This window comes from Lagopus leucura, unplaced genomic scaffold, assembly GCF_019238085.1.
Source record: "Lagopus leucura isolate 7727_CA_CO unplaced genomic scaffold, USGS_WTPT01 Super-Scaffold_100021, whole genome shotgun sequence".
Taxonomy (NCBI): Eukaryota; Metazoa; Chordata; class Aves; order Galliformes; family Phasianidae; genus Lagopus; species Lagopus leucura.
The window spans coordinates 2,506,812-2,517,512 of NW_024962274.1; positions in this window are offsets into that span (position 1 = coordinate 2,506,812).

Sequence of the window (10,701 nt, forward strand, 5' to 3'; positions counted from 1 at the left end):
AGTAGCAAGTGAGAGATGTTCATCTCTGGGTTTGGCTGTTAGAAAGGCACAGCCCACACCATCACCTCCTCTTCAATCCACATCAGGATGCCTTCCCTGCCTACAACACTGCAACAGTCCTAGCAACTGCAAAGCCCTCAGTCCTGGACCCCATTGCACAAAACCCAGAGGTATCCACCTCCCTTTGCTCTCATGAAATGGTCCAGTATCAGTACACTCAGTTCTGGCTGCTTTGAACAGCCCCAGAGTGAGCTGAAGCCCTCTTCTCACAGAGGCCTGAAGGCCTTGTAGAACGCTGGTACCAAACCTGCTCAGATAGTCAAGCTGTCCTGGGAAGGCAAATCGTAGGCAGGAACAGCCACAGCAGTCACCAAGCACAGATGAATTCAAGGACCAGAAGGTAGGTTTGCTTAAATAGACATCATGTTTCTTAATATAGCACACACTCTTCCCCAGTATCTGCATAGAGCCGAGTTTGACACATTCCAGGATTTGCAGTGAGGAGGATCTGCAGGTTGGAAGAGGGGCTACAGGAGGAAACCTTTAAAATCCAAGGAACGACTTCAGAGAAATACTGTATCAGGGACTACAGAAGCAGCAGCCTCCCACCAAAAGACTTGTAATGCAGAGGCCTGCTTAATAATGAAAACAAAATGCAAACAGTCTCCTGGTACAGCAGTGCGATTGCAAGTCCATCAAGGTTCCATCACAGAAGCTGAAGACGTGGAGGTATTGGGCTGGCTCAGACCTTCCCTCCAGGGAGACATCCTGCATTGTGCCTCACTACACAAGTGCACGAAATCATTCTGTTGGATCTGTGCACCACAGGCCCTCACACACTACTTCAACATTAAGGGAGTTTCAAGAATTGTGCCAGTGCAATTAGACCTCTTGCTCATTTTCTCCCAATGAAATGCCAGAGTTACTTTTCTATTTCCTTTAAGGTCATGCCTACTTTGTACCTGCCTCATTCTGGTGGCTTGAATTCTGCTGGGTTTGCTCTGAAAAGTCTTTATTTATTATTTTTTTTTCGTGCCTGGGCAGGTAAAAACCAGAGAGTATTTGTTCCCCATCTCTACTCCAACAGAGAAAATCTCTAAGAGCAACCTGCTGAGAAATGTTGCAAAAAAAACCATAGTGAGACAATCCCAGGAGTTACCCTACCAGCGACCCTGCCACCAAAGCTGACAGCCCAGGAACACAGAGTACTGAAGATCTCGTCTTGCAATTAACAAACACGAGCAGTAGCAGCCCAAAAGGCTGCCTGCTTGGCTGCTCATTCCTCACTCAGTCAACAACTGCATCATAACGGATCTGTTTGCACAAGGCAGGAATCGAGTGACCCTCTCTACCAGGTGCTGCTTTTGCCCCCAGCTTTTTATTGCGATGTCACTTTTCTGCCTCCTTCTCACCTCCTCTAGTGACATGAGCTCCATCAGAAGTTCCACACAGCCTTTCACCTGCTCATGTAGTACATGACAAGGCATCATGTGTTATTCTGAAGTCACAGTCTACTTGCTTTGCATCAAGGCACGTAGCAGTAGGTCACGCAAAAAACTGAAGGTGTCCTCTCTCAGGTTAACTGTGAAAACAGACTTCATCTCTCTTTTTCCTGACTGCCAACCAACACAACAGCCATGAGCTTTTGATTGAAATTGAGCCTTTGCACATTCATTTATTATTATTTTAGATGTACTTACCTGCCCTCAAGCCCTACTAGTTCTATTGATCACTGCCCACAAGAAACTGTGTTTTATAGGGCATGCTGCCTCCATATGATTGAAATAGCTTCCTTCCTTAATCAGCATATAATCAGATATTCCCACACAGGAGAACTATAGCTCTGATTGACAAGATAGTTACAAAAATAAACCTGAGGTTTAAATATAGCTTGCCCAGCTCCCTAGAAGGTATGTCCTATTGTGTTATACAAGTCTACTGTCATTTTCCTTGAATTAATATAGTCTATGTTCTCCCACTGCCCTGATATCTATCAATTAAAGAGCTACCAGCTTGGAGTTACACAGGAGGGCTGGCACCTGGGGTCAGCTGGGAATGGCAGCTAGCCTTCTTGCTGCATGCACCGACTTACCACCAATATTTCATTGGCAATTAACATTTACAGATACTAAGTTCACGTACCAGTTGAATGCTTGATGTCTGATGCAACTGTAGAGGTAGGTAAACAGACATGCAGGGCTACATAGCTATGTATGGAAATATACATATTCTTTTGATTGGGAGCATGTATCTGGATTAGATACACATCTGTGGGCAAGCACAAAACCAGGCAGGCAATATTTAATGAATCCCTCCTCCTGGGGTAGACAGTTCAATAGCACAATACTCATCACATTCCTTCCAATCTATCAGGATGTTCTGATGTGTTAAATATGCAGCGTAATGAGGGCAGAGCTCTATAGCCTCGCTCCTTTCATTTCAGGAAAAAAAAAAAATTAAAAATGAGATGTTTTTAAAAACCATTCTAATTACGAAATGCTCTTCATCTCTTCAAAACCTCCCCATTGCCGACCGGCTACAAAACACGGGACAGACCTCATATTTATTATGCAAATCCTCGGCATTAAGAAAACAGATCACCAACTGACATCTGTCTCCCCCGAAAGGAAAACAAATAACTGAAAATAAAGGGAGAGAAGCCCTCATCCGCACGCCGCAAGCCGCCCGCGGAGGGACGCGCCGAGCCCCTGCTGCAATGCTCCCAGCCCCGTGCCGCGCACCGAGCCCGGCCACTGCGGTGCCGCCGCCTCCCCCTCCCCGCACCGCGACCCACCTTTGCCTTCCATCGCGGAGCCTTGCGAGCGCCGGGAAGTTGCGGGGAAGTTGCCGGAAGACGCGCTCCCTCCTCACTCAGCCCGAAGCCCCGAGCCGGCCGCCGCTGCCTGCTCCGCGTCGGGAACGGCGCCGTCACAGCCTGGGAGCTGCAAGCAACCACCGGGGGAAGGGAGAGGGGGAAGGCGGGGTGAGGCGCAGAGCCGCCGCCGGGGCAGCGGGGGCCGCGAGGAGCCGAGTCGTTACCTGGGCGGGAGCTGTCCCTGGCCGAGCGGTGCTGCTGCGGGGGCGAGTGGCTCGGCGGCCCGCCGCGCTGCCTGGCGCCGCCCGCATGCGCGCCCCGCCCGCGCCCCGCCTCCGCCGCCCGCAGCGCCGGGCCCGGGGCTCCGCAAGGAGAGCGCCGCCGTGGCCCGCCGCCCCCCGGCCGGGCAAGGAGGCCGAGACGCTTCGGGAGCGCGGACCCACCGATCGCCTTCGCGGGACGAGGGGACGTCGCCCGGGCGGTGGAACGCGCGGCGCGTCCCGCCCGCTGTGTTGGTTTCTACAGGTGATGGGTGCGGGGAGTTCTGCACATGGCCGAGGCCCCGAGCACGGCGCTTCGCTCGTAGACGTTGCTCCTCTCGCACTAACGTCCCCCCAGCGCGGGCCTGCAACACCTGCAGCCGTGGAGAGGAACTCTTAGCAGAAGGCTCAGGCCTTCTCCAGATACAGTTTTCCAAGATTAATTGTGCTGATTCATAGAACCCATTCACCTTATGGGTAGTTTGGGTTTTTTTTTTGTTTTTTTTTTTTTTTTTGCTTTCAGCATGCAGCTGCTAGAGCTTAATCTCCCTCTGCTTAATAGTAAACTGTCCCCCACTAACAAGAAACTGATAAAACATCCATACCGGGACCATTTTGAGACCTCTCACTACAAGAAACAAGTGGCAGCCCTGGAGCATTTCCACAGAGGTGCTCGAGACCTTTCACAGCCCTGTACCCCAGGTCTTATATGGGGAGTGACTGTGGGAACAAAGGTGGCTGAGTGAGAAGAGGATGCCCAAGGGACAACTCATTACTCTTTACAGCTCCCTGACAGGAGGTTGTGGTGAGGCAGGGAACAGCACTGAGTTGTGCCAGGGAGGTTCAGGTTGGACATCAGAAAAAATTGATTCTCAGAAAGAATGGTGATGCACTGGCACAGACAGCCAGGAAGGTGAGGGAGCTGCCACCAGGGACTCAAGAACTGTAGAGATGTGGCACTGACAGACATGGTCAGCGGGCAATGTTGGTGGCAAGTGGTCAGACTAGATGATCTTAGTGGTCTTTTTCAACCTAAGTGATTGATGATCAACCCATGATCAAGTCACTTCTACTTAGATGGTTGATTCAGCTCCTTAAGTTTGCTTCCATAAAGAAGTTTCTCCAGCTCCGGAATTGTTTCTGCATCATTCTCATTTTTCCCCTTATTTGTCTATTCAGGCATTATGTGGATGGTAAAACCCTTTTCCATGCTTGTTTTTATGATTTGTAGTACTGCAAAAATCCCTGAAAATGACCACTATGCTGAGAGCTGCACATAGACAGTGCCACTGCACTACACTCCTCTGAGCTAACAGGTAGAGCAGAGCTGAAGCAAAACACCCAAGCTCACCTACCCATGCATTCAGTTTCCAGTCATACCAGATCTTTCTGGTCCCATTCGGATGTCATAATCTCCCTTCCAGTTCACAAAACTATCATGAGTCCTTAAAACCCATATCCTTACAATTTAAGAACAGCTTAAAGAGAAGCCCTCCTGCATAGAGCACAGTTGCAGAGTCTAGAAGGCTCTTCTCCTTAGCACAAAGGGAACAAATCCACTCAGTGTATTTCCTTCCACTGCCATTCATAGGTAACCTTGCAAGCTACTTAACATTAGAAATGAATACTGTATTTTCTGTACTTTTCTCTACATTTCAGCTGCATGCTGCATTAAAGTATCACAAATCTGGACTAGCTCAGGTGAGATCACACTACTGGTCCTCCTCTAGCCCTTCGGGAAGTCAGATCTGTATTTACCGTGGCTTTCCAGGTAAGCAAGTATCAAATAAAGATCAGTACATTATCAGATCTCAGTATCACATCAGGTTGTTCCCTGACCCCCAGCAAGACGGAGCTTTGCAGAACTCAGGAGATGTAGGTGTGCTGATCGAGGGGGCTCCTTCCCATCAACATTGTTTAAGCCAGAGTGGAAGGAGAACTTCAGAGGTACCACTCTCCTGTAGCAAATTCACAGGGCTGCCAGTGGTATTTCCCATACCCAGAGGTAGCCTCTCTATTCACAAACAGAGCACACCATCCAGACAAGGTCATGCACAGAGCTGTGCAGGTGTTGTGGTGGCTGCATGGGGCACTTCTACAGGAATCGGGACACAATGGGATGGAGAGGACCACTCATGGTTGTATTTCTTCTGGTCTTTGATAGGTTCTGATGAAGACCATCCCAAAAGGGCAGCAAACCCACACACAAGGGCACTAAGGACCAGCAGATAGAGATTCTGTACAAAGCTCCACACAAAACTGGCCATAAGCCAGCTTCAGTTCTACAGTTTGATTGCCAGAGAGTGAGACTCCAGTTTCCAAAAAGTCCAGAAGCCAACCTCAGCACCCAGATCAAACAAATTTCTGGCTAGAAACTGCCGGGCACAGAAAGGCGCTTGACCTGCCCACAGACCTTAAAAACAATTAACAAAAAAAGGAGCTGCACTGAGTTCTGACCAAGGGGGAACAGTAACTGCCAGTTTCCATGTACAGGGTGGGCCTAGCCTTGAAACCAGCTGCTGAGCAGGACTCAGACAAGTGCTTGAGGAACTCCTGTTTTCTGTAGAATCTATTCCCAAATCCAATAGGTGTCATTAGCTAACCGTCAGAACAGATTCCTTTAGGACAGAAAACAAAACTGCTCAGTTACCAGTGTCAGAAGATGCCCACAGACTATGAGCTGTGCTCAGAGGAGCACAAGCCAAAACAGCAGGTTGCAAGAAAGTAGGCCATGACACTGCAGCAGCAGGAAGGACCTTTAATGCTACTAAAATAAGAAAGAATGGAGTGGGGGAAGGAGAGGAGTAAATAGAGACTTGAAGTCCTAAAAAAAAAAAAAAAATAGAATAAGCATCTGTAAAATACAGAGAGTGCTCTATACAACCTGTCATCTTCCACCTTGAGGCAGATATGCACTGCTTCTGATTATGAGCAAACAAAACTATGAACTACTGCCTCACCAGCTGAGGTAGCACCATCCTCACATCATCCAAGTAATTGCTAGAAGCAGGGGAGAGGTGCATTAGGAGCTGGTGTGGGGAATGAAGTCCAAAACAAACCACAGCATTTGAACAAACAGTTTAATTACACAGGATTATTGATCAGATGTTGAGCTTAGTCAGATGTTATCGTTAAATAAGAAAGTACTAGAAGTCATAAAAATACCAAAACAAACGAGTAGTTTTGTAATTATTTACAACAAAGACTAAAATTAATATGGAATAAAATCAGGAAGGCAGGCAGCCATCCTTGTATTGACTCAGGAAGCTGCTCTCAAGACCTAGCATTTGTTTGGTGAAGTACTACCATCTTTCTATTGCTCCTATTCTTCATCAGCATCTATCAGATGCTGTCTGAATTCAGTGTTTGAAGAAATTAATGCAGAGGCTAAATGCTTTGATTCATCAGGCTATTAAAAGGGTGAGATGAGAAGATCTGGTCTTCGCACAGCATAGCTCCCTTAGGAGTACAGAAGCACATCACAATGTGCTGGATCACTCAGCAAGGAGCTTCCCAGAACAGAACTGGAGAACTCCACCCACCTTCTTTTTTGCCTTGCTAGCTTGGGAAAAAGGCAGTGCACTAAACAGTCACTTGAAAGAAACTCTAATACCCATTAACGGGAGCCTTCCTGCTGATTTAAAATGGCAGCTAGATGTGACCCAAGACCCTTGACACCAAATTTTCATTCACTATAAGGGACTGGGCATCCTGAACTCCTGAAAGCCTAGGAAAGCTAGAGGCTGCTCTCCATCCCTGCACAAAGTACTTTGTACTTTCAGGGATAGCTCCTGGTCCATCTGAGCCCCAGACCTCTGGTTATTCAGTTTAATAAATAACTCAGTCACCTCCTTGGTCAGGTGTGGGCAGGGAGCTGCTTTCTGAAGCCAGGTTATTACACCATTATAGAAACTGAATGCTTTCATGCACAAAAAAAAAAAAAAAAAAGTAAACATTGAAATAATCTGCTGAATGAAGCCACTTAAGCATTATCCCCTTTTTGACTTGATTGGAAAAAATAATTACATCCATTCAGCATGCTTTACACAAGAAAAAGGAGATTCTCAGAGCTGAGGCAGGAAGGAGCTTCCTGCTGGCAGCTCACCTGGGGCAGCCACAGGCAGCCTGCACTCCTAAGAGCCAAGTGCCTGAATGCTTGCAGGGGATGGGCTATTTCTTACAAACCTATCACCTATTTGCCTACTCCTATTTCTCATGGCTACTTCACAGCCATCAGAGCTGAGCAGCATTCATGTTCTTCATGTGATGCTACAGACATCACAGCCTAACCTCTGCCAGCCTCAGATCCCAGGAGGCAGTTTCTTTGCCTTAATCCTACCACGTATGAGCTATTTGTACAGAGCTGAACTCTACCTCAGATGGTGCAGTCTTGCAAGATGCCCACCAAGAAGCCCATTTAGTAGCAACAAGCACAGCCACAATCCTAAGCAGGCACTGATTTCCAGAACGTCGCATCCTAACAAATGCAAGTGCATCCCCAGGGCAGTTTTCCCATGCCTCTGGGAATTGTATCCTTCTGCGACAACTTAGGCCAAAACCCAGAGTTTGTCCAGCTCCTTTTGGCGGATACCATGAAATATACTGAAAAGTGACATTCAATCAGAAGAGAAAGATGCATTAGAAAACCGTGATGCTGAGGAACATGATTCTGTGGTCATGGTATTACAGATTGGCATACTGGATTATGTTATCTTCATGGTCTTTCCCAACCTTAGTGATTCTGTGAGTCTATGAAAACAAGGAGAAAAGAAAAGGAGAAGCAGGGAGCAACTGCCCTGTTCACAAAGAAGTTATGTTGCTTCCTACTGGTTCTTGGTGATACCAGGTATTCAAATATTGGTATCTTGGTGATGCCAAGGTATTTGAAGGTGGGCTAACAGTAATATTCAAGAAGAAGAGTTGAACTCACCCAGCTGATGAAGGGGATCCTTGTGTACACAACACTCCTCAGCAAGCAGCCTAGGTCCAGGAGGTGCTCTCCCTTCAGTGGCTGGCTCTTACAAGAGCCCAAGATGGCTCTACCCTGGGTCCACCCCTTCTGATTAGCTGAGGGGCACAGGAGCAAACTATTTGCCCGAACTCCCTGGGTCAGCCACATCCCTCCCCGAGGTGCTCAATCGGCAGTTCAAGCTGTGACCCAACAGTTTAACTCCACCAATGCACTCAGATGCAAAAAACAGACAGAACAACCCCCTGGTGTGAAGTAATTATCTCTACATTACAGGCTGTGACGCAAACCTCAAGCACTTGAGCAGTCATACTACAGACTAAAAAAAATACATGTTCAACCTGAAGAATGAACTCGCGCATTTTTGCTTGACTATCCCCAAATCCACTGGACATCATGTAAAGGCCACCTTCAATGGCTTATTTAATAAGTCTGCAGAGACACCGCATGTGTGTCTGCTCTTCCCTGCTGAGGTTTTCCTTAGAGAAAAGCTTGGTTGGTTTGTTTGCTTAGTTGGTATTCATAGACAGCAATTTCTTTAAGCCTTACTTTCCTCGATTGATGAGATCTCATTGTTTTCACTGCAGAAGCTTTGGGCTGCAACCAACCCAAACAGTATGGAAACCAGCATGCCTGAGCCTGAACGATTGAACAGCATTTGGAAGACCTTGCTTGCTTCCTCCTTGTCAGCTGTGCCACAGCACAGCCATGAGATGCAGAGGGATTTAGCTGCATCACCTCCCTGCACAGCCAAAACACACACCCTAAAAAAGAAGTCTACCAAACATGATTGTTTACAAAGAACAGCTCTGCCCAGTGAATACATCCCTTTTCTCTTAGCTGGGTTGCTACATCTATAGTTACCTTAGTTATCTATAGTTAGCCCACCTATAGTTACATTAAACAGTGTAGCATTATCTCACGAGCAACAGCTAGATACAAATGTAGACAACGGAGATTCAAGGAAGAATCCTGGGTTCGCTGACAGTACAGCCAGCTGCAGGTTACTTAAAACACATTCTCTTTCCAGCAGTTATCCCTGCCCTTACTGCAAGCCTTCCAGAGAAGGATAACGTTTAGAGACTGTGGGCATTTGTAACTTGCTGCTGGTTTAACATCTGAATGGGCTGCAGCAAGCACAGCACTTCGAGGTGGAAGAACCACATGCACGTATTCTTCCTCCATTCTAGAGTCTAACATACATTGAGTGCAAAGTTTTTTCATCTTAAAGAGGTGTCCAGGATGAGTTTCATAGGTCACGGCAGGAACTAAGTGCGGAAAACACTCAACCTACCACCCACATGGGGTCAGATAATATTTTCTGCCCATCCACTCAACTCACCCTTACAGGTCCTGCCCAGGTGACAAGAGTAGGACATTAGGGGAAAGAAGGGCTGACTTTGATGAAGGAACTTAGCAAGTCCAGGTGCAGAGATGGGGTATATCTAGAGAAAGATATGAGGGGTTGGATGGCAATTTTATTTAGTAAGGCAGAGCTGCCAGAAGAGATGGTGGGCTGAAGTGGAAGAATAACAGCATGGGTACAAAAAGCAGAATCTGAGGGATGCAAGAGGGTGCTCACATTCAGGAGTCAAGGAAGACAAAAGAGCACATCATTTTACATGTCTTAAAATCAGAAGAGATTTTAGTCATAAAATGAAACGAAGGCAGAGAAAGGAGGTTTGGAGTGACTCAAGGTGGCAGGAAGCCAGTTGTGATTGAATCCCATGCCAGCAAGCAAGCTGGAGAAGGAAAAGTATTTAGTCAGCAAGGTAGCAGAACTGGAAAAGTTTAGCACATTCAGCATAGCAGTGGGGTTTGAGACCCTCCAATTAAGGGAAGCAGACAAAGCCAAGGCTGGAACAAGCCCAGTGTGGGCATTAACAAACACCACATTACATTGGGATGAGAAAGCAAGGGGTATCAGCTGTAGCAAGCAAGATTACAGAGAACAAATTGCTATGCAAAGGCTTAGAGCAGCATAAGCACTGAATGGTGGCCCGTGCAGCCAAGTGGCAGCAAGGAGTGGAAACAAAACACCATCAGAAACAAAACCCACCAAACCAGTAGCAACAGCAAGTGGGAAAAGCAGTGGGATTATTTTCCAGTGGGAAAATGTTTTCGTACCAGTGCCAAGAAAGCACAAACTTGCAAACAGCTTCAAAATTAAATCACTTGCTGGAAATACCTACTGCTTCATCCTGAGAATTCTCCATCTCACAAACTTCTAACACCAGCACATCAATGCAGTGCCCAGGGTGCCACCTCCAATGTGAAAGCAGCAGTCAGAAGCCATGTTGACCTGAGACTCTGTAGGTGGGCCACACATACTTCCTCAAGGCAGGCATCTTGTGAGCTCCAGCCACACCAGCTCCCCCTTCCCCACACGAAGCACTGAATCCTGGCACCTACATGCAAGCACAAGCACACAGATGGATGCTCTTCTCTCCCTTCCCAGCACCAATCTTGCCACTGCTGCCTGCTGCTCCCCTACCTCCCCACATCAGCCATTCATCCCTTGGTTTTCCATTCAGCTTTCAGTTTCACTTCTGCTCATCCCTGTGCTGAAATAGGCTCCATCCCCACACAAGGCTGAGCACACTCTGCCTTGCTGATATCGTGGCATAGGAGGGGAAATCACCCCTGCTCAGACCCCC